Source organism: Callorhinus ursinus, unplaced genomic scaffold, assembly GCF_003265705.2.
Source record: "Callorhinus ursinus isolate GAN/ISIS: 27379988/994484 unplaced genomic scaffold, GSC_fseal_2.0 scaffold1, whole genome shotgun sequence".
Lineage (NCBI taxonomy): Eukaryota > Metazoa > Chordata > Mammalia > Carnivora > Otariidae > Callorhinus > Callorhinus ursinus.
The window spans coordinates 93624411-93648888 of record NW_027397063.1 but is presented as its reverse complement, the minus strand read 5'-3'; the positions used below and the strand labels follow the sequence as shown (position 1 = coordinate 93648888).

General features: G+C 39.3%; 1 protein-coding gene, 1 non-coding gene and 1 pseudogene across 2 annotated transcripts in view; 2 read left to right on the top strand and 1 right to left on the bottom strand.

The window, feature by feature from the left end:
- The window catches only part of PPM1L (protein phosphatase, Mg2+/Mn2+ dependent 1L), a 290579-nt gene that overhangs the window by 48840 nt on the left and 217261 nt on the right, over positions 1-24478 (top strand). The gene's annotated exons all lie outside the window — the stretch shown is intronic.
- On the top strand, positions 6994-8384 carry LOC112829908 (obg-like ATPase 1 pseudogene; annotated as a pseudogene).
- Positions 15113-15185, bottom strand: TRNAR-CCU (transfer RNA arginine (anticodon CCU)). The gene has a single exon. It is a non-coding gene; the product is annotated as a tRNA-Arg (tRNA).

Genomic DNA, 24478 nt, shown 5'->3' with positions numbered 1-24478 from the left:
GTATCCTGACCCCCTCTGTTCCTTTGATTGTGGAGATCTGGTCTCCTGTGAAAGTTATCAACATGATGGGATGGAAAGGAGAGTTGATTGTATTTGCCATGGCCCTGAAGTAAAAAATCGCCAGTTCTATCGAATAACCTCCGCCTCTACTTCCTCTTCTTTACCACATCACGTTTCTAATCTGAAGACTCAGCTTTGGTTCCTGGACCAATCTGGAGCCAAGATGGACAGTATCTTAACAGCTTCAGCCTCAGTCAGTGGAGTCCAGGTTACCTGGAGTCAAGACAGGTGACCCCCCGGATGCCCATGGTGCCAACTGAGTCTCAGCTCTCCCATGTCCCTACCTGGTGCCCTGGTTTCTAAGCTGCATGGTCATGGTGCTGGGCCTTGGGAACTGACCTTGGGAAGATTATTGGTGCCAAGTAGGATGTCATTTGCTCCTATGGCACTTGCGTCCTGGCTTGTTCTTGCCATCTCTCTCCTGGGACGGTAGATTCCTGGCCTGAGCTTGGAGACCTGCTGCTTACCAGTACTATTTGCCTGTTTAACTCCTCCTGAATGTTGTTTACTTCATACTCTCTTTTGGTATTTTTCCTGTGGGTAACAAAGAATGATGAAATGAAAGGGCAGGTTTGATCCCGGACAGACTCAGTTCAAATGCCAGCCCTGGCAGTTCCTACTTGTGTGATCTTGAGTAAATTTCTATCTGAGGGTCAGTTTTTCCATCTGTAAAATGGCGGTACTAATTCCTGTCTTATAAGTTAATGATGATTATATCATATACTGTATGTAAAATGCCTAGCACATTTACATGTCCTTAGGAGGAACTCACATCTGATTCCTTTCCTTTCTCTGCTTGGTGTCTTAATCACGACTGAAATTGCCATGCCCTTTGTACACAAGGAAGCACCTTCCTTGTTTGACTGCACCATGTTACAGGCTTTTTGAGTTAGTCACTTTCTCCAGTCTTTGTTTATCTGTGTTAGTAGGTCTTAGGCCAGCTCTTTTTCCTGACTGCCCTGGGTTTCACGGGAGGGGATTATGCAATTGGACAAAGGGAGCAAAATCCTGGAAGGGAGCATTTTAATTGCTCTTACTCTTGTTCCATTTTGCTAGCTGTTCCTGTGATTAAAATTGGCCTGTATTTATTTACCTGTAAAATGGGCTACGAGGTTCTGCACACAGGCTTATGAGATACGGTACCAATCTTTGGAATCTGTTGCCTTCTGGCTTCCAACTTGTTTAGCTTAACAGTGAAAATAACATTTGTTGTTGTTAAATTGGTCCCTAGTGGCCATCTTCTGCTTCCACTCTGTAGCTACCAAGCAGCTGGGCATGAATCAGCAGAGTTGAAAATACTTTAACCAGAAACACTTGGACCTGGCACTAGGGTTGTATTGCCTGGACCAAGGCAGAGGTTAGTCAGCCAACTGACAGGGCACAGGGCTAGAGTATGCCTTATGGAGGGCCTGAGAGCAAATCCTGGATGCAAGTTCAGTATCTAAGATAATTAAGGAGATTATAAATTGTACATTATTTTGCCTAGCATCTCAAAATCTGAATGTCATTTGAAATGCATTTCATTATGTGCTCTAGTGTTGATGAACTGGATCCAGTTTGCAACATCTGTTAGGTTGACTTGATGGTTATTGTAAGTTGCAGGGAGTGTTCAAAAGCCTGTTTTACAAGTGTCATAAAGTGAATGGAAAATATTTTCTATAATTTTAAATAGCAGAACCCCAGAGGCCTTTGATCATACTGAAGGAGCCCGTGGTTAGTTCAAATCTACCTACGTTTCTGTTCATTATGTTATGGCCCACTGAAATAGTCAGTTTTAATTAGACTGCAGAAAGAGTTGATTTTCAGTGACAGATTAATGCCTAACTTGGAATAGGCAAAGGCATGGATATAGAAAGAAGAAATAAATGAAATAAATGCAGGATAGCTTCTAAAACTACTCCAATGAAGGAGTTTAAGTAAGGGACCGCTCTTCTTTACACTTAATAATGCAATGTATATGAAGTGACTAGATGGAGTACTCATTCTCTCCTGGCTTCCTCTTTCCTCCCCATCTGGAAGCAAAAAGCACATTGGTAAATTAAGACATTGAGTCAGTGACACAGTTCTCATCCATCAGAATCACTGAGCTTTGCTTGGACCCTGTGTTCTAACACAGGGCTCACATGGCTGGTTTTTGTATAACCTCAGGAGCTAAGAATGGTTTTTATATTTTTGAAGGGTTGTAAGAGAAAACAAAAATGAATATTTGGCATAGCTTGCAAAGCCTAAAATATTTACTTTTTTTTTTTTTACAGAAGAAGTTTGTCAACTCCTGTTTTAATATAAGATCTTTCTCTTTATGAGCTTAAATTGGACTTTCTAAACTGTCCCTCTGGGAAGCCAAGCACAGAGCAAGAGTGGAAAAGGCGTGGGCTTCCGAGCTGAATGGACCCACTCTGCGTTGTGTCTGTGTGGCTTCTACCTGAGAACCTCAGGAGAAGTTACTTTATTTCTCTAAAGCCTCAGCTTCTTCAGGGTTTCACGGTTTTGACTCTGTCCCTTGCACATATAGGATCATAGCAAATGATAATTCTTGATCATTTGTAAAGCCTGTCAAGAGCTGTAGAAGGATTGCCACAGGCTCATCTGCAAATGGGCAGAGAGGGTATGCTGGACACTTGATTGGCACTGAGCAGGCCTCATCTTATCACTTCAATCCCAGAGCAGGTTCCCCTGGGCCGTGGTACTGCTGTGGTTCCTCCGGAGCTGGCCCTTGCTTCAGACCTTGATGAGGACACTTTTTTCTAGCTCACTGTTCTGATGCTTTCAGTGCTCCTCAGCTGCCTGAAGATAGTCATGTCTTCCAGTGTAAGTACTAGCACTTACATGTGAACATGTGCACCTTTGATTTGATGCCAAGAACTATGCTTTCTCCCCTCTCCTCTTCTTCCTTAGAGACAGCGTGTGCATTAACAGGGTCAAAAAGAATTTGATCCTTCTTAATTGTCCCTTTCCTAAGTTGTCACCGTGCTTTCCAACTGACTTCAGGCAAGGGATTTAAACTGTTGTTTCTTTTTCTTTCTAAATAAAGCAAAATAGACAACATCTGTGCTTTATACCAGGAGGACTCAGAAGCATGCGTTCTGGGGTGAGAGCACCTGGGCTGAAGTTGTGGGTATGGTTTTAGAAAAAGTCTCCTTTACACTTGCTGTTTTGAAATGATTGGGACTGAGAGGTTCTCCAGCTTTGTAGTTATGCACTACTTAATTTTCCAAGGGAAAGTTTGACAGATTGTTCCTATGAACCCCCACACTTGTCCTATGAGATTCTGGGCGGTGTGTGCAAAGATCAGGCTGTTCTCTTCCTGGAAGGGTAAGGCTGCGGGGCAAGCCTGGCCTTACAGCAGTGCTTGGTGTGTGACCTCAGCAACGGGGCTGCTTGCCAGGATTTCTAACACTGGGTAAAGGTAGCAAATGCTGAATTAGGGCTCTGCACCTCCAAGCACATGGCTGCATTTAGCAGGAAGTGAAGAAACCCGAATGTGAGCAGGTCCTTGCCAACCTTGTAAGAAAGTAGATGTTTATAATTCCTCTTATTCATGTAACATTTCCCCATTAATGATAGAAGGCTTTATTAAGATATTACTTAAGTATTCTGTGAGGATATTTCTTTTGTCTCCCTATGTATTATCAATAAATAGTTTTTTTTTGTTGTTTAAGGGCCAAATGGCTCTTCTGAACTGGCCTGAGTTTTCTGGATGTGAAAATCAATTTTATATACTTAATGCCATTGAACCGTATAATTAAAAATAGTCGAGAGCAAATTTCATGTTATGTATGTTTTATCACTTTAAAAAATCTATTTTAAATTATCAAAATTTATTTTTATTTTTTTAAAGATTTTTGTTTATCTCTCAGAGAGAGAGAGAGAGCACAGCAGGGGGAGTGGCATGGCAGAAGGAGAAGCAGGCTCTGAGTGAGCAGGGAGCCCCGTGCAGGACTTGATCTTAGGACTCTGGGGTCATGACCTGAGCTGAAGGCAGACGCTTAACCGACTGAACAACCCAGGAATCCCTCAAAATTTAGTTTTAAAGAAATTATTAAATAGCAGTTATCTCTTGGTATTTTTTCTTCGGCTTTTTTTTTCTTTTACATTTTCCAAGTTTCTTATTGTTGTTTTTCAATAAATATACATTGAAGTGGGGTTTTTTAGCACTGTTCTATGAATACTAACAAGTACTCCTTATCTCATCGTACTTTTTAAAATTAATTAATTTAAAGATTTATTTATTTATTTTAAAGAGTGTGAGAGCATGCGAGTGCGAGCACGGGGAAGGGCAGGGGGAGAGGGAAAGGGAGAGAGAATCTCAAGCCGACTCCACACTGAGGGCGGAGCCCATGCGGGGCTCGATCTCATGACCCTGGATCATGACCTGAGCTGAAATCAAGAGTGGGACACTTAATCGGTTGTGACATCCAGGCGCCCCCTCCTCATACTTCTAGAGCAAATTTAGCCCATTGGTTTAGCTTCATGCATACATTTAAGACAAATGTTTATTTTGAAATTCAAAAATATTTTTCTTTAATAATCCCTGTCTGAGAGATTTAGAAGTGAAGGGAATGATTTTGACTCATTGGAACTATCTGCACACAGTGCATATCTCCTTTTGCTAGAAAGCAATAATTTTTGAAAACTTGACATGCAGATCTCTACATCTGAAACAAAGTGGGGCTGTAGTATAGTTTACACATTTGGGAAACTTTGTTTATAGATACATAGAAAAGGATTTGTCATTTAAAAACAGCAACTGGCAAGATATATTAACTTGCTTAGACCAAAGAGAGTTAAATAAGGAAATATTTGGAAGGAAGTAGGGGTGGATGGGAAGTTAGCTCACAACCTTCTATCAGGAAGTTGGCCCTTTTCTCCTACCTGAAGTCTCATTGCTCTCCCTCCTCTTTGGATCTGTGTCTTCATGCCTGTCTGGGGCCTGGTGGGGTCTGAGGAACAGATCTGCCTCCGAGTAGGTTCAGCCCAGAGCACAAGGCAGGGCAGATGACACAGAGTGATTGAGAAGTGCTGCCCCCATGACTGCCCTGCACGTGGCTTCTCTGCCTTTCTTCCCGTTTCTGCACAGTCACATTTTATCCATCCTTAGGACCTGGTTCAAATATTCTCCCATGAGGCTATTTCTAATTCTTCCACTGCAACATAGCTGCTCTCTGCTTTCAGTCAGTTCTCCAAGCACAACTTCTTCCAAACCCTTTTGCAGAGCAGCAGATCGATGTTCATTGAAAATAGCACTGGTCCGGGGCGCCTGGGTGGCTCAGTTGGTTAAGCGACTGCCTTCGGCTCAGGTCATGATCCTGGAGTCCCGGGATCGAGTCCTACATCGGGCTCCCTGCTCAGCGGGGAGTCTGCTTCTCCCTCTGACTCTCTTCCCTCTCGTGCTCTCTCTCATTCTCTCTCTCTCAAATAAATAAATAAAATCTTAAAAAAAAAAAAAGAAAATAGCACTGGTCCAACAAGTCTGGGATTCCCTGCATGGCAGAACTGCCTCTTGTAGAGTCCTGGGTGCTCATTTGCATAGTAAATGTTCTGAGAACACTGTTTAATCCAGTGTTTTAAAAAAACCAAAAAAACAAGAAATTTTGATTACAGAACTTTTCCAGGAACAATGATTGACATTTTGAGGAAGGTCCGAGTGGTCAATAGTTGGTGCTTAGTAATAAGTATTCTTCCAATGAATAAGTGTCCTCATAATATAATATTTAATATCCTACCATTAGAAATTATTCCCAGGGGCTGTGCAGGGAGCAGCAGATTTCTGGGATATACAGTTACAAAGAGAAGGGGAAGGGTGAAGAATGCAGAGAGGGAGGTTTGCTAAAACAAACAAACATTTTACATTTTGCCTAGGGCAGGGCTCTGAATGAGGATTCACGTTCGATCCAGTGGACAGATATGGGAGCAATGAAAGGTTATAAATGTTTTGGGTCCTTTTTTCCTAGGAAGTTTGGTGCTTAACTATATGCCAAAAACTGAAAGGAAGAGAAATCCTAAATATAAACACTACTCCTCAGTTACCGAGAAGTCATCTTTCGCTCCTCTGTTTTTTTGCATTCTCACAAAGATACACTGTCAGAATACATATGGTCTGGCTTTTTGCATAGAGCCCCCAATTTTGCTTTTAACTCAGGAAGAGATAAAGGAAAGAGGATAAGTTTAAAAATACCTGGATTTCAATTAAACTGATTCTTCCTTCTTAGGAGTAAAAAGTATGAGGGCTAAGGAGAGAGGAGTGAATTGTATGTATGTATGTATGTGTGTGATATATATCTGCGATCAACAGCAATTTCATTTTTAGGTGAAACCCGTAGACCTCAGATTGGGGGTTTAAATATTTGTGAGTACAGTGAGAATTGTTTGTTATATTTCATTTACGTGAAAAACAGAACGTTTTATGAAATGGGAAAGGAAATTCATTTCCCTTTGAAGATGTAAATCCAGCCTAAGAGGAAAATGCAGTTGAAATGTGAAATTTATGAAAGGCAAAGAAAGTATGTTTTTTAACCCGACAAATTACAGACTCTGTAAAGATAAACTATCTTTGGTTTGTTGTGGGGAGGGGGAGAAGAGAATATTAAAAATTTCCCAAGATTCCTGACGACCACTGCCGCGCAGTCATGCCTTCTGCTTGGTGGAGGGGCCGGGCCTGTGCTTTCTCCTCCTTCCTCCCCACCTCCCGTTTCCGGCAGGATCCGTCTCCCACTGCCGCTGGGACCTCGTGTCATTGCCCGCCCCGAGCATGATGCCCCCCCAAAAAGGGAGGTGATGGAATTAAACCACCCCAATCATTGGAAGATTTGGAACCTCCTTGAAAATTGGTATTGCTGGATTGCCAAATGTTGGGAAATCTACCTTCTTCAATGTATTAACCAATAGTCAGGCTTCAGCAGAAAACTTCCCATTCTGCACCCCTGATCCTAATGAAAGCGGCTACCTGTGCCAGATGAAAGGTTTGACTTTTTTTGCCGGTACCACAGACCAGCAAGCAAAATTCCTGCCTTTCTAAATGTAGTGGATATTGCTGGCCTTGTGAAAGGAGCTCACAATGGTCAAGCCTTGGGAAATGCCTTTTTATCTTGTATCAGTGCCTGTGATGGAATCTTTCATCTAACACGTGCTTTTGAAGATGATGATATCACGTATGTTGAAGGAAATGTAGATCCTATTCGAGATATAGAAATAATCCACGAAGAACTTCAGCTTAAAGATGAGGAAATGATTGGGCCCATTATAGATAAACTGGAAAAAGTGGTTGTGAGAGGAGGAGATAAAAAATTAAAACCTGAATATGATATAATGTGCGAAGTCAAATCCTGGGTTATAGATCAGAAGAAACCTGTTCGCTTCTATCATGATTGGAACGACAAAGAGATTGAAGTGTTGAATAAACACTTATTTCTGACTTCAAAACCAATGTCTACTTGGTTAATCTTTCTGGAAAAAAACTACATTAGAAAGAAAAACAAATGGTTGATAAAAATTAAAGAGTGGGTGGACAAGTATGACCCAGGTGCCTTGGTCATTCCTTTTAGTGGGGCCTTGGAACCCAAGTTGCAAGAATTGAGTGCTGAGGAGAGACAGAAGTATCTGGAAGTGAACATGACACAAAGCGCTTTGCCAACCATCATTAAAGCTGGGTTTGCAGCACTCCAACTAGAATACTGCAGGCCCAGATGGAGTACGTGCATGGACCATCAGGAAAGGGACAAAGGCTCCTCAAGTTGCAGGAAAGATTCACACAGATTTTGAAAAAGGATTCATTATGGCTGAAGTAATGAAATATGAAGATTTTAAAGAGGAAGGTTCTGAAAATGTGGTCAAGGCTGCTGGAAAGTACAGACAACAAGGCAGAAATTATATTGTTGAAGATGGAGATACTATCTTCTTCAAATTTAATACAACTCAGCAACTGAAGAAGAAATAAATTTTAGTTACTATTCAGATAAATGTACAACTTCCAAAAATGGGTATGATTTTTTTAAATCAACATTTCTGAAAACTGAGGGGAAAATAAAGTTGGGGAATGGGAATCTTCTAAAAACAGAATTATTTTTGTTTTAAAATTAAAATACTGTGTACCGCCAGTGAAATGCAAGTTCACTGAATGTGAACAGCTTTGCTTTTCACGTGATTAAGACCCTACTCCAAATTGTAGATGCTTTTCAGGAACCATATTACTCTCATGATACTTCATTAATCTCCATCATGTATTCCAAGCCTGACACATTTGACAGTGAGGACAATGTGGCTTGCTCCTTTTTGAATCTACAGATAATGCATGTTTTACAGTACTCCAGATTCTACACTCAATAAAACATTTGACAAAATAAAATTTTTTCCCCCCAAGATTCCTTTATTTTGTATTGAGTTCTTTTCCATGTGATATTTATCTATACTGGAGGAAAACCCAGGGCTCTGTCTAGCTTTGGATGAGATATAGGGGCAAATCTAGAAAACTATACTGAGAGATGTTATATTTATGCTACTTCTGTATTCCTGAATAAGTGGGTGGCAAGGCATACTTTTCATCCTCAGTGAGGCCTCCATCATCAGATATGGGAGCTTGTATGGCCTCACTCCTGATTTTTGTCTTAGAATTGCAACGGGAAGCTTGGATACATGGTTATTCCACAGCTAAGATCTCCTTCCTTCCATTTTCCATTCTGTTATGTCTGAGTCTTTTTCTTTTTTTTCCCCCAAGTTTTTATTTATTTATTTAAGTAATCTTTACACCCCAAGACCAAGAGTCACATACTCTTCTACTGTGCCAGACAGGCACCCCATGTCTGAGTCTTTCTTATTGGTAACTATTGACTAGAACAATGGTCAGTCTTTTTAGTACTTAGAATAACTGCGGATTAGAAATTCCTGTGGTTGCCATTGGCATAGAGAAGAAGGTGAAAAAGAAGTATAAGAAAGTGGTAGAAAAGAAGAAAAGTTATGAAGAGAAAAATAGGAGGAGAGAAAGAGAATAAAAAGGAAGCTGTAAATGTGAGTTGGATCTACCAGTCATTTCTTGATCTCACACCTGCATGGGCACCTTCAATCTGTGAGCTGTGAGGATGTATCTGAAGTGGAAGGGCTCCCAATCCCAGTGGCAGAATGGAATATAAGATTATATGCCCCCCCCCAAAAAAAGATTATGTGCCAGACTAAGGAGTTTGAAGAGTCACTGAAGGTCTTTGGACAAGTGAATGTTATAATAAATTTGAAGCACTGATTGCTGTCAGAGGTTGATGGGCAAAGTGGATGAGAAGAGGGGCAAGATTGGTTGAGATGTGAGGTGAGGAAAGCTTGAACTAGAGCAATGGTGTTGGTGAGTAGACAGGAGGGGATGGCTATGAAGACAAGAAATTCTAAGATGGAGGTGACAGTGATTGGATGTGTATGATAGCCAGACATCTAGGTTTTTACATAGCACATATTTACAAATATCTGTCTTCAAACTCTAGTAATATTTGACAAATCCCAATATTTTAATATTCAAACTATTTTTTCTTTAATTGCTTTGCTTTCGTGGTGGCACTTTTCTTTTTCTTCCAGTTTTGTAGATCATTTCCTGATTTTGTCTCCATAAGTAAAGATTTCAGTACCTTAATGACTGAAGGAGACAGAGAGGCAGAGGTGAGTAAAGGTCTGCGTCTTAGGAGCTGAGAGAGCTGTGGTACCATGGATGAAGACAGAGAAGTTGAGAACGGGAGCTGGTTTCGTTGTGGGGTGAGGGTGGTTTGGAAGAGGGTGAGTTCAGTTTGGGACATATTTAGATTGAGGAGACAGTTGACCAGGTAAGTGTCTGTTATTGGCTGTAACCTGAATGGATCGTGGGGATGGAGACTGGAAGTAGAGATCTGAGAATCAGTTATGTGGAGCTGTTGGTTAACACTGTGGAATGCAGTCTGTTTATCAAGGGATAGTTAGCAGATGGAGGAAAAAGGATAATTTAAAGAGACGTAGAATTGTAGTATGAGAGAACCAGAAATGCGCAGGTCAGGGAAGCTCAAGGAGGAAAGACTTTGAAGAAAAAGTTTAAAATTGCCAGGTGCTGCGAAGATATCAAAGTGAACTCAGCACACCAGGTTTGTCCTCCTAAAGAGGAGCAGTATCAAACACAAAGGAAAGGTTATGGAGCAAAGACGAAACTGCAGCTTAAGAAAGGTTGGTGGTGAAGTTGAGACCAATATAACCTTAAGGAGACTAGGACATGTTTTGTATGAAATTAGTGCCTTACTCAAGATTGTGCAGACCGTGTATTTGTTTGAAAGCCATCGTCTAGTATTTGTGACACAGTTCTAGTAAACTGGAATGCCTTTGATCTGATGTCCAACTGAGTTATTGAGTCACTGCCCTACATTTCTTTCAGTTCCTTACCCCATTTAGTAGTATTCCTAGTACACCAAAATACTGACTAATCAATTGATAGTTTCTTAAATTCTGAAAAATAATATAGTCCACAGAAAAATGTAGCGGTCATCCTATTAAAAATCTGATTCTCCTTATCTTTCAACTGCCGTTGGTCTTTTCAGCCTGCTTTTCTTCTGCCATCATTTTGTGCTATCTTCTGATATGTTTTGGGATAAGCAAAAACAAGCCTTCCTTTGTTTTACTTGTGCATGGTAACTTCTAACTTCTGTTGCCCTCTTTTTGTGTGCTGCCAGAAATCTTGCCTTGATATTTATAATTTTGTCAAAAGTTATGGATATACAGCTGTTTAACTACCTGGTGGCAAAGTTGAACAGTAGATGAAAAGAAATTCAGGAGTATAAACTGAGTATCCTTATTATGGTAGAAGGTAGTGCTGAGTCTGAAGTGATACTGTGAGTCCAAGAGTACTAACCCTGTCTTTAATAAGTTTGACTTCAGGCAAATTGCTTAATGTCAGTTGGCCTAAGTTTTTTTCTTTTGCATCATTACACAAACATTTTTAAAATTAAGACACATTTTTGTAAGGTATGCTGAGATATGTGAATTAGTGATATTACATAGTCTCATTGAATATAGCATAAGAAACTGAGTAGTTCAAGTCATAAGAATCACTTGGTGGAGGTCTAGACTGTAGATTTAAGTTTTCATTCAGATTCCAGCATTGTTGAAGGCATTGTTGAAGCATTTCATTCAGATTCCACCACGTTTTGGCTTTCTAAAATTCACTTCCCATTATCATTGAACGTGTAGTAGGGAAGGCCTATGACAGATACAGTGATAGGGATAGTAGCAGTTAACATTTGCTGAACATTTATTTTGCCATATATTGATCATTCCTTCAACAAATACTTATTGATCACCTTCTACGTGTCAGGTGGCATTCTGTGTGCTGGGGATACAATAACGAAAAAATTCTTGCCCTCTTGGAGCTTACGTTTTAGAAAAAGTAACTGGTAGTAAACAAAATAAGTTTCACTCCTAACATACTGTAAATTTTAGGGATTACTTTTGTTAGTTGTCTTTCTTTATCTACTAGCATGTAAGATCCATGAGGGAAGGTAGATTAGCCTGGAGAGCTAGATTGACACCATTATTATTTTTTAATTTTTATTTATTTATTTATTTTTAAAAAGATTTTACTTATTTGACAGAGAGACCACAAGCAGAGGGAGAGAGAGGGAGAAGCAGTTTCCCTGCTGGGCAAGGAGCCTGATGTGGGACTCGATCCCAGGACCCTGGGATCATGACCTGGGTCAAAGGCAGCCGCTTAACCGACTGAGCCACCCAGGTGTCCCATCCATTATTATTTTTTTAAACGGACCTTATGTATATAGAATTAGATTGATCATAATCTTTGCTTCTGACAAACTGCATCATTGGTCATTTTATTTTTAGTTTTTTTATGTACTAATAATGTAAGGAATACCTATGAACCTATCACCAATGCCAAGAACTAGAACATTGACACCAATTTTGATCTATTAGGTAGGTTCTATTTGTGTCTTATTTTGAAGGACTTTTTCTCTCATTATTATTAAAAAAAAATTTAATTCCCGTATAGTTAACACAGAGTGTTATATTAGCTTCAGGTGTACCATGTAGTGATTCAACAATTCTATATGTTACTTGGTGCTCATCATGATTAAGTGTATTCTTAACCCCCCTCCCCCCCACCTATCTCCTCTCTGTTTACTGTCAATTTGTTAAGAGTCTGCTTCTTGGGGCGCCTGGGTGGCTCAGTCATTAAGTGTCTGCCTTCAGCTCAGGTCATGATCCTAGGGTCCTGGGATGGAGCCCCACATTGGGCTCCCTGCTCGGTGGCAAGCCTGCTTCTCCCTCTCCCACTCTCCCTGCTTGTGTCCCCTCTCTCGCTGTGTCTCTCTCTGTCAAATAAATACATTAAAAAACAAAATCTTTAAAAAAAAAAGTCTGCTTCTTGGTTTCTCTCTCTCTCTTTTTTAGATTTATTTATTTACTAGAGAGAGAGAGAGAGAGGGTGCATGAGTGAGCAGCAGGAGGGGCAGAGTGAGAAGGAGAGAGAGAGTACTTAAGCAGACTCCCTGCAGAGCACGGAGCCCAGTGCAGGGCTGGATCCCAGGACCCCAAGATCATGACCTGAGCCAAAATCAAGCATTGGCCACTCGACTGACTGAGCCACTCAGGTGCCCCTGATTTGTCTCTTTTTGTTTGTTTGTTTTGTTTCTTAAATTCCACATATGAGTGAAATCATATGGTATTTGTCTTTCTCTGAGTTATTTTACTTAGCATTATACCCTCTAGATCCACCCATGTTGTTACAAATGGCAAGATGTCATTCTTTTTTATGGCTGAGTAATATTCCTATCTATCTATCTATCTATCCTATATATATATATATATATATACACATATATATGTGTGTGTGTATATATATATATATATATATACACATATATATGTGTGTGTGTGTGTATATATATATATATATATATATATATACCACATCTTTTTTATCCATTCATCTGTTGATGGACACTTGGGCTGCTTCCATAATTTGGCTATTGTAAATAATGCTGCAATAAACATAGGGGTGCATATATCTCTTTGAGTTAATATTTTCATATTCTTTGGGTAAATAGTAGTGGAATTACTGGATCATATCGTAATTATTTTTTAACTTTTTGAGGAACCTCCATACTGTTTTCTACAGTGGCTGCATCAGTTTGCATTGGTTCATGAGAGTTCCTTTTTTTCCACATCCTCGCCAACATTTGTTTCTTGTGTTTTTGATTTTAGCCATTCTGACAGGTATTGCATTTCCTCTTAATGAGTGATGTTGAGCATCATTTCATGTGTCTGTTAGCCACCTGTATGTTGAAGTGACTTTTTTTAAAGCAGGCAGTGGGGACAATATGGAGTCCAGAGAGGAGGTGGGCAGGGAATGAAGTGAGGTGACCAGGTCAAGATGAAGGATGATGAGGCATAATCTGAGCAGTGACAGTGGAATGAAGAACTGCATGGGGTTAGATTTAAGAGAAAATGCATTATTGCACTGCCATTGTGGCACAGAGTTATTATTCGCTAACTCTTCACACGTGTTTAGATAAGGTGCATGATGATGAAATCACCCTTGGTTTTATTTGCTTTCATACTTTCAACATCTAGTGCTACAAAGCTAGAGAGTCTCAGAATTTTATATGAGATTTAAATTTTTATTATAAAATATTTAGGACATAAAAAGATATGCAAAAGTAAAAAAATTTAATGCATTAGACTCCCATATTCATACTTCCTAGGGTAAGAAATTAAATGTATTGGCGCCTGTATTCTGCTCCTTGATTTCATTTCTCTCTTTTCAACCTCAGTAGTAACTTCACTATTTAAATTGGCTGTGTATCATTCTTTTAAAACAAACAAACAAACAAACCCCAAACTATATATGTTTGTATCTCTAAGAAATTTATAGTATCACTTTGTATGGTCTTAAACTTTATATGTATGGTATTCTGCTGTATATATTTTTTTGCAGCTCTATTTAGCTGAGTTATTTATGAGATTCATTCATGTTGATGCAGGTAGCATTAGTTCACTCCTTTTCACTGCTGTTCATTGTGTGGCTATATCATGATTCATTTATCTCTTTTCCTGTTAATGGAGATTTCAATGTTTTCTATGTTTTGGTACTATAAACAGTGTTGCTATGTAAATTTTTGTACATGTTTCTTTTTGTACACATGTAAGAGGTTTTTTTTTAAGATTTTATTTATTTATTTGAGAGAGAGAGAGAGCAAGAGAGCATGAGCGTGAGCAGGAGGAGGGGCAGGGGGGAGAGGGAGAAGGACAAGCAGACTCCCCGCTGAGCAGGGAGCCTGACGCTGGGGTCCATCCCAGGACTCCAGGATCATGACCTGAGCCGAAGTCAGATGCTTAACTGACTGAGCCACCTAGGCGCCCCTGTACATGTATGAGAGTTTTTAGAATATATTTGTAGGAGTGGAATTGCTAGGTGGTAGGATATGCACACTTTATACTTTACTAGATATTACTAAATTGTTCTCCAAATAGATTGTACCAATTTGCACTTTCATCAGTGTGCATTGCAGAGAGTGTTCTTGAACTTGACAGATGGGAAATGAGCCTATATTTTGTAGACTAGTGCTAGTATAGACAGGGACAAGGCAGTACGTGATGTAGGAGAACTACCTCCCAGAGTACACACTTTTCCTCTCTCTGTTTCTATCTAGGTTTTGACCCATTGGTGTGTATGTGTTGTTGGTACTGGGGACTGGGAACTTTAATTGTAAAAAGTCCTTACTTGGTGAGCCTTACTTGTTCTTTGAGAACCTTCAACTTGGTGGCTAGTTGATTTAATGCTTATACCATCTCTAAAGGTATTATAACCCTTCATTTTAATTTGTTTTTTTATTGGTGAATTTGCCCAATTCGAATCATTTGTTTTTTTTTATTTCTGCAGTTAAAAAATGGAAATATATTAGGATTCTTATCTCCAGTGTTATTGTCATATACTGTCTGAAACAGTGGATTGCAGTTTTATATGTAACCTCAAAATTTTTTTTGCTTAGCTGGCATTTTAAAGATAGGATTTTTTTTTTTTTTTTTTTTTTTTTTTAAGTAAGCTGTACCCCCAGCGTAGGGCTTGAACTCACAACCCTGAGATCAGGAGTCACATGCTCTACCGACTGAGCCAGCCAGGTGCCCCTAGATAGGAATGTTTTAATATAATAAAACTATAATAGGTAATTAGATTTCTTTGATAAATTTTAGTTTAAAACAGTACAGCTAAGAGTCCTGGAAGAGATCTAGGATTCAGCCTTGTCAACTCTGCTAGGTTAGTTAAGACTCCATTCCTTTGCTTTCAAGCTCCCCAAATTTTGTTATTGTCTTCCCTTTTCATTATATTTGTGGGGTTCTTTCTTTATTTTGAATCTCATTACATTCTAGTAGGATTTTGAGAGAGTACAAAACTAAATATGAATTCAGCAGGCCTTCTTTTAATGGTAATAGTATTATTATTTATGGAGCCCTTACTGTGTGTTAAGTAGTGCTCTAAATATATTACCTATGTAATTGTATTTAATTCTCTTGATAGCTTTAGGAGTAAAGAGGCAAAGGTGGAATCAGAACTGACATCTTCTGGTGGCCAACACTGTGTTCTTCCTACCATGCCACATAGCCTCTAGCCTTTTTATTATAATTTGAAAAAGATTTATAATACAGTATGTATGTGTTTATTTTTTGTACTTTTTTTTTTTTGTAACAGTGTTAATTATATGCTATTTAAGATTTTGGAGAAATCACCCAACACAATTGTCATTCTTTTAAAATCTTTTCATTTTAGCTTTTCTTTACAAAAGCTGACCTCTTGGCAGATCATCAAATGAGATATTCTTTATATGAAGAAATTAGTGTTCTTTTAATGAGCATAATGAAGTATTTCCAGGATTCTTGGATCTAAAAGACTCAGAACTCTTATCATTTAAATAAACTAAAATAGTTCTTATCTTCTCTGTTAGTAATTGCTTTTTGTTACAGGACATCTGCCATGATTAGGGTCCTTTCAAAGGAAAAATTTCCTAGGGATATTTTATATCTATTAGATATTTTATATCTATTTCATATCTATCTACACACACACGTGTGTGTGTGTGTGTGTGTGTGTGTGTGTGTATAATTTATGGATATGTTTATGTATAACAAGAGTGTTTCTGGGTCCAAAAATTTTGGTTTGTGAATTTAGTATTTAATGCTTTAGGTTCCTCAGGTTCCTTAAAAGTCTCTCTTTTTAAAAAATTGCCTACTTATTTTCTATAAGTAAACTTCATTCCTAACTTCATTTATTTATTTAAGATTTATTTATTTATTTGAGGGGGGAGGGGCAGAGGAGAGAGATTCTTAAGCAGACTCCACGTGGAGCCCATTGTGGGGCTCGATCTCACCACCTGAGATCACAACCTTAGCCGAAACCAGGAGTCGGATGCTTAACTGACTGAGCTACCCAGGCGGCCCCCTTCCTAACTTCATTGATCATAATGATAGTAATTACCTATGAGCAATATAGATTGGAAGGCATATTTCAATTTGAAATGTGGTCAAATAGAAATTACCCTAGTGCAAGTGATAATTTATGTAGTCCCACAATGGTGAAAATGTTTTAGTAGTAATGAAAGCTAACATGCACCAGATCTAACAATGTTGAAATGGCTGGGCTGTCCATTGATACTCTGCTACAATTATTGAACAAATAGCTGAAGTATCTATTATGTTTAAGACACTATCCCAGCCCTAAAAGATACATGAAAAAGTGCTCAACATTGCTCGGCATCAGGGAAATCCAAATCAAAACCTCAATGAGATACCACCTCACAACAGTCAGAATGGCTAAAACGAACAAGTCAGGAAATGACAGATGTTGGTGGGGCTGCGGAGAAAGGGGAACCCTCCTACACTGTTGGTGGGAATGCAAGCTGGTGCAACCACTCTGGAAAACAGTATGGAGGTTCCTCAAAAAGTTGAAAATAGAGCTACCATATGACCCAGCAATTGCACTACTGGGTATTTACCCCAAAGATACAAATGTAGGAATCCGAAGGGGTACATGCACCCTGATGTTTATAGCAGCAATGTCCACAATAGCCAAACTGTGGAAAGAGCCAAGATGTCCATTGACAGATGAAACGATAAAGAAGATGTGGTACACACACACACACACACACACACACACAATGGAATATTATTCAGCCATCAAAAGGAATGAGATCTTGCCATTTGCAACGACGTGGATGGAACTGGAGGGTGTTATGCTGAGTGAAATAAGTCAATCAGAGAAAGACATGTATCATATGATCTCACTGATATGAGGAATTCTTAATCTCAGGAAACAAACAGGGTTGCTGGAGTGGTGGGGGGGGAGGGATGGGGTGGCTGGGTGATAGACATTGGGGAGGGTATGTGCTATGGTGAGCACTGTGAATTGTGCAAGACTGGTAAATCACAGATCAGTACCTCTGAAACAAATAATGCAATATATGTTAAGGAAAAAAAAAAGATAGCAGGAGGGGAAGAATGAAGGGGGGGGAAATTGGAGGGGCAGACGAACCATGAGAGACTATGGACTCTGAGAAACAAACTGAGGGTTCTAGAGGGGAGGGGAGTAGGGGGATGGGGGTATCAAAGAGGGCACGTTCTGTGTGGAGCACCGGGTGTTATGCACAAACAATGAATCATGGAATACTACATCAAAAACTAATGATGTAATGTATGGTGATTAACATAACAATAAAAATGTAAAGAAAAAAAAAAGACACTATCCCAGGCCTGTAGTGCATAAAATTGAATGAAAAATTGAAAAAAGTTGAATTAGAATATCTAAAAGGAAGAATATTCAACAAAGGACTGTATTTAAGAAAAAGAACATGATTTCATTCTTTTTTATGGCTAATATTCTGTTCTCTCTCTCTCCTTATATATATGTATATATATATAACGAGAGAGAGAATACAGACACACACACACACACACACACACACACACCCCACATCTTCTTTATCCATTCATCAGTTGATGGACATTTGGGCTCTTTCCATAATTTGGCTATTGTTGATAGTGCTGCTATAAACATTGGGGTGCATGTACCCCTTGAATCAGTTTTTTTTGTATATTTTGGGTAAATACTTAGTAGTGGAATTGCTGGATCGTAGGGTAGTTCTATTTTTAACTTTTTGAAGAACTTCCTTACTGTTTTCCAGAGTGGCTGTACCAGTTTGCATTCCCACCAAAAGTACAAGACAGTTCCCCTTTCTCTGCATCTTCACCAACATCTGTTGTTCCTGTGTTGTTTTTAGCCATTCTGACTGGTGTGAGGTGGTATCTCATTGTAGTTTTGATTTGTATCTCCCTGATGATGAGTGATGTTGAGCATCTTTTCATGTGTCTGTTAGCCATGTGTATGTCTTCTTTGGAAAAATGTCTATTCATGTCTTCTGCCCATTTCTTAACTGGATTATTTGTTTTTTGGGTGTTGAGTTTGATAAGTTCTCTATATATTTTGGATACTAACCCTTTATCAGATATGTCATTTGCAGATATCTTCTCCCATTCCATAAGTTGCCTTTTAGTTTTGTTGATTGTTTCTTTTGCTATGCAGAAGCTTTTTATCTTGATGAAGTCCCAGTAGTTTATTTTTGCTTTTGTTTCCCTGGCCTCAGGAGGCATATCTAGTAAGAAGTTGCTATGACTGATGTACAAGGGGTTACTGTCTGTGTTCTCCTCTACGATTTTGATGGTTTGCTGTCTCAGATTTAGGTCTTTCATCCATTTTGAATTTATTTTTGTGTATCGTGCAAGAAAGTGGTCCAGTTTCATTCTTTGGCATGTTGCAATGATGTCAATGGAGGTAGGAGTACTATGCTACATGAAATCAGTCAGAGCAAGACAAATACCATATGATTTCACTCATATGTGGAATTTAAGAAACAAAACAAATGAACATGGGGCAAGGAAAAAAGAGAGGCAAACCAAGAAACAGACTCTTTTTTTTAAGATTTTATTTATTTATTTGTCAGAGAGAGAGAAAGAGAGAGAGAGCACAAGCAGGGGGAGGGGCAGGAGAAGCAGGCGTCCCACTGAGCAAGGAGCCCGATGTGGGACTCAATCTCAGGATCATGACCTGAGCTGAAGGCAGATGCTTAACCGACTGAGCCACCCAGGTGTCCCCTAAGAAACAGACTCTTAACTATGGAGAACAAACAGGATTACTGGAGAGCAGGTGGGTGGGGGGATGGATTAATTAATTGGGTGATGGGTATTAAGTAGGGCACTAGTCGTAATGAGCTCTGGGGTTGTATGTAAGTGGTAAATCACTTAAATTCTGCACCTGAAACTAATATTATACTGTATGTTAACTAATAGGAATTTACATAAAAATTTAGAGGAAAAAGGGAACATGAGCTCAAAAGGGGAAAACATACACACAAAAACTATGAGATAAAAGGAATATGAAAAGTGAATTTTAGAAGACAAAGTAAAAAAAAAAAGTCACTAATAAGACTGAAACTGTCTTCTGTCATCTCAAGAGAAACAAAAAGCCCAATTTACATAAATTGGTATGCATCATTTGTACAAGCTCTGTAGGCCTGGAAGGTTGCCAGCATCTCCTTTGGTGAGACAAAGTTCAGGGGAGTTCTAATTTACAAGAAACCAGTTGATGTTGTTTTCTGTTCTTTATCTAGTTGTTTACTGCCTTTGATTTTTCTTAATGCTCTTCTTGATTACAGATGGCTAGAGTAATGAGGGAGTTTTAAAAAATGGTTAATGTATCATATATTAATAGGAGATAAGAATCTGTTGTGCAAATGTATAAATGATTATACTTTTGATCTTCATATATAATGATTCATCTTTCTAATGTTCATCATTCATTTTCTATATTTATAAAACCACTGTTAGTATAGATATGACCAGAGGTAAAAGTATACAATAATACTAAATAACTGCTACCATTTTTTCAATATTTACTATGTGTGAGGTACTCTGCTAAGTACTTTAATATAAGTGTATTTAATTTTCTTTCTTTTTTTTTTAAGGCATCTTTTTTTTTTTAAGATTTTATTTATTTATTTGAGAGAGAGAGCACGAGAGAGAGCATGAGAGGGAAGAGGGTCAGGGGGAGAAGCAGACTCCCTGCTAAGCAGGGAGCCCGATGCGGGACTCGATCCCAGGACTCCAGGATCATGACCTGAGCCGAAGGCAGTTGCTTAACCAACTGAGCCACCCAGGCACCCTAGTGTGTTTAATTTTCACAAGAGCCCTATGAGGTCGGCATACTAGTACTCCTCATTTACAGATGGTGGAAGTGAGGCACCGAGAAGTTCAATAATTTAGGTTCCTATAGCTTCGAAGCCTGGGATTTAAATCCCAGTAGCCCTGACAATAGTGCTATTCAGCATAGATGACCAGGCTGATTTAATCTAAAGTTGGTTTATTTGAATTACTGTGGACATAATATCCAGAGACTATCTTCTTGCTTTTAATATGCATTTCATCTCTAGACATACAGTTCTCATGGAATTTTCAAAAACAGTTATTTATGAGTGCTTGTTAACCTACTGAATCATAAAGTTGGTGGTATTTTGAATGCATGTTTTAGCATTGTTAGTGTGTGATTAGGGGAGGGAGTTCTTATGAGGGAAAGGTCATGGGCTGGAATCCTGTGGGTGTCCGTTAGCTTGCTCAGTCTGTGTGGTCAAAGTCTGTCCTTTTAACCCTAGCCGCCCATCTGACAAAAGTAGGCATTTGGGCAGCATGGGTGTCAGATGTGAGGATGTGGATAGATTAGTGCACCTCCATCACTAGGATGATGGCCACAAATCCAAGCTCTGTCACTGAAAGCCTCAGTGGAAAAAAAAAATTGTATACACTAGTCAGTCCTCCCTTATCTGCGGTTTTGCTTTCTGAGGTTTCACTTACCTTGTCAGGATTTCATTGTTTTCAGACATGACCTCACTGTAGGTAAAAGTTAATAGTCTTGCCTCTGAGATTAGTCTTATGATAGACATAGAGATGTATTGGCATTTAGGTGTTTCAGCCTTAATTGTTGAAAGAATATGAACTGCAGCTTGGGCTTTCACATGGATTTTGATCTGTGACTCAGACCCTGGCTTGGGGTCTTTTTTTTTTTTTAATTTTTTTTAAGGATTTTATTTATTTATTTAAGAGAGAGAGAGAGCCAGAGAGCATAAGTTGGGGGAATGGCAGAGGCAGCGGGAGAAGCAGGCTCCCTGCTGAGCAGGGAGCCTGATGTGGGGCTCCATCCCGGGACCCTGGGATCATGACCTGAGCTGAAGGCAGACGCTTCACCAACTGAGCCCCTGGCTTGGGATCTTTGTTAGACACTGGCTTAATGATGCCATCTGCTTTAGAACAATTGGTAAATTGAGTATAGTAAATGAAATGTTTTGTGAAATTAATGGAGATGTATTGATAGTGACAAAAAAAGTCACACTTGAGTATTGAGTATTATAGAGCTTCTTTGGCAATTTTACATATTAATTGCTAAAAATGTATCAGCACATTTTACGTGATTATACTTACCAGGTACAGATGAATCCCCTCCCTGATAGAATCATTATGCGAAGTCTATTTAGATTTTTTTCATCTTTATGTCTCTTAAAGTTCATTTTTAAAGATAATGTGACCGTGGAGTAGCGAGTGAAGCAAATGGTGAAAATGTTATTTCCTGATACTACTCAGCCTAGTTTTTCTCATTGAAAAGTACTATCTTTAAAAGAAAATACGTATTTACAATGCTTATTGAAGCCACTTTATTGGATAATGCAACAATCTTTGGGTCAAAAACAGCAATGCAAAATTGGATTTAGTTTTATCACTCTCAGGAATTTTTATTAGATCCCTGTACAGAATTATCAGCTATAAATAGAGATCCGCTAATTTGATGAAGAGGCTCTAGGTCTACAGATAATTGAACAAATATATCATGGTTTAAAAAAACTCTTGCACAAGATGACAGTAATAGTGAATAGGGCAGAAGAAAGAAAAGAAGTGGGAAAGAAAAGGAAAAGAAAATATAAAGGAACAATGACGGATTTGTGTGTAACAAAATGCGGTTCCAATACCGACCTACTTAACACGCTTTCTCACTGGGAGGCCATTGTTCTTTCTCAAACTCTTTTTGCTTGGCTGCTTTCCCTTCCCATTTAGAAGGAGGACAGTCCCCCTCCCTCCTCCTCTGGTCCTTTGACCAGAGACTAATGTTGCTGAGGTTGTTGGGGGATGTAATGGAATTTTGCATCTGCAAATGTGGTCAGCCTCTGCAAGGGCTAGCTTCCAGCAGAAATCTTGTTATCCTCTGAGATATATTTTTACTGGCTGATTAAAAAAAAAATCTTAATCTTTAAAGAGATTTCTTTAGATAGATAAGTAATATTCCTTTTTGTTCTTCTCTCTTTCCCCCTTCTAGGGGTATGCATGCCTTGATGTATAAAATGCCTACTGGGAAAGTGTTTTGGTATAAGGTGTGTGCTCATGTGTGCATATGCATGTATTTTAAATTCCAAGGGTAGGACTGGCAAAATTGGGAAAAGTGTGCTCATACTCTAATATCCAGAAAGACTTCTTTAAAGAAGACACTTGGAGAGGTAGGACAGAAAGTATCAAAGTATATGGCCAATCACAGTGCCTGACAAAGGGATAGTTATTAGACTTTTCTCACACAGGCCTCTGCGCTCCATCCAGTTGACTGATGACTTAATGTCATTAGTGTAGGTTAATGTATGTAGAAACCATGTGGGTTAGTGGGTTACCGTTTCTTAAGTACGGTGCTTAACCATCTTTAGAAATGGCAACTGTTAAGTACTTTTAGCTATGATTAGCAGATTTAAGCTACTTTAGCTACACATGTATGTATTCCATGCCTTGCTTGATCATATTTGCCAAATCCTAAATCACGACACATGATGTAGTTAGGGAGATATTTGTGGGAATAGTGCAACAAAGTATTTAGAATTGGGACTATCCCATAGAATTTGTATATTCACCATGCATTCAGCAAGTACTCATTGAATGCTTGCTCTATACCAGGCATTTTTATGGATGCTGGGGATGCAGTAGTGACAAAATAAGTGAAATCCCTTATGTTCTAGAGGGGCAAGATAGACAATATATAGCTAAATAAGTGAAAAAAGAGTAGGTTAAATAGTGACGGGTACTAGGGAGAAAACAAAGTATAGAAAGGGGTTAGCAAGTGTTGCTGGGGTGGGCAAAGGGATTGCAGTTTATGATAAGGAGTGGGACACAGGGTCATGGGCCACTTATGTGTTCTGCCCAACCACAGCTCTTGTCTCCTGTATTCTTCCCTTAGATTTCATAACCTGCTCTGACCTCAAGGAAGGAGAACCTTTGAACATAGATAGGTAGAACCACTAAAAACTAAACCAAAGCACAACACTCCAAACACCTTTTATTTATAATAGATTACCAAAATACCCAGATACCCTGAGAGAGATGCACAGTTTAAAAAACACAAAAAACCCTGCTGTCAGTTGAAACATTTGTGTCTGCATCTGTGTACCTCCAATAGGATTGTCATTCTTAGCTTAGTTTAGGAGACCAGTTGTTAGAAGGAAGTGGTAATTCTGGGGCAGGGAAGTCACACAGTGAGAACATAATACATGTTGTCATTTACTGGCCCAAGGAAGAGCAAGTGGTGGAAGACTCTGGTCTCCTCAGCATTCCAGAACATGCTCTGCACTGGCTGCGTACCTCTGCACATGTTGTTTCCCCTACCAGATAGGTGGGTTTCTTTGACTTGGAATGCCCTCCCTCCTTGTTTTGTTGATCAAAACCCCACCCATCTCCTGGAAGGTAGGGACCCAGCCCTTTATCTCTGTATCCTAACAGCGCCTGTAGTATCTGGCACCAGTAAGTGGCCCATAAATGGGTGATCTATGAACAGGTGAATGGAATGAAATTGGGGAACGAAATCTGGCAGTTGCCTACCTCACTTTTCAGTCCACAACTAGCTGGTAGAAGCGGCTTTTCCAGGCTATGCCCCATCTCTGATTTGTCTTGGACCCTCCTTCCTGTCACATTCCTCTAATTAAAACAAAGCAAAACTGAGGTTGAGGAGGTTGCCAGACAACTCGCTCGACTACCAGAGAGGAGGCTCTTCTGCTCTTGTATCTCTAAGTACATCAGATAGAGTTTACTGCTTTTCCATCCACCTTTAAAAAAAAAATGGCTGATTTTCCCTTGTTGGGGGCCTTCTGTTCCCTTCTTGCCTCACTAACTCTGTTCACATCCTCCAGGTAGACAGGCTGGCACAGGGTTTCATTTGTAGCCTGTCAGCTGGCAGAGATATGGTTGAGCATTAAGAGGGGCTTGGGAGGTTGGGTTAGTAAGGGAACACAGCTTTGGTTTATCAAGGGGTGGGAGGTGCGAGATGAATCCACAGATACTTTCTAGTTCATTAAAG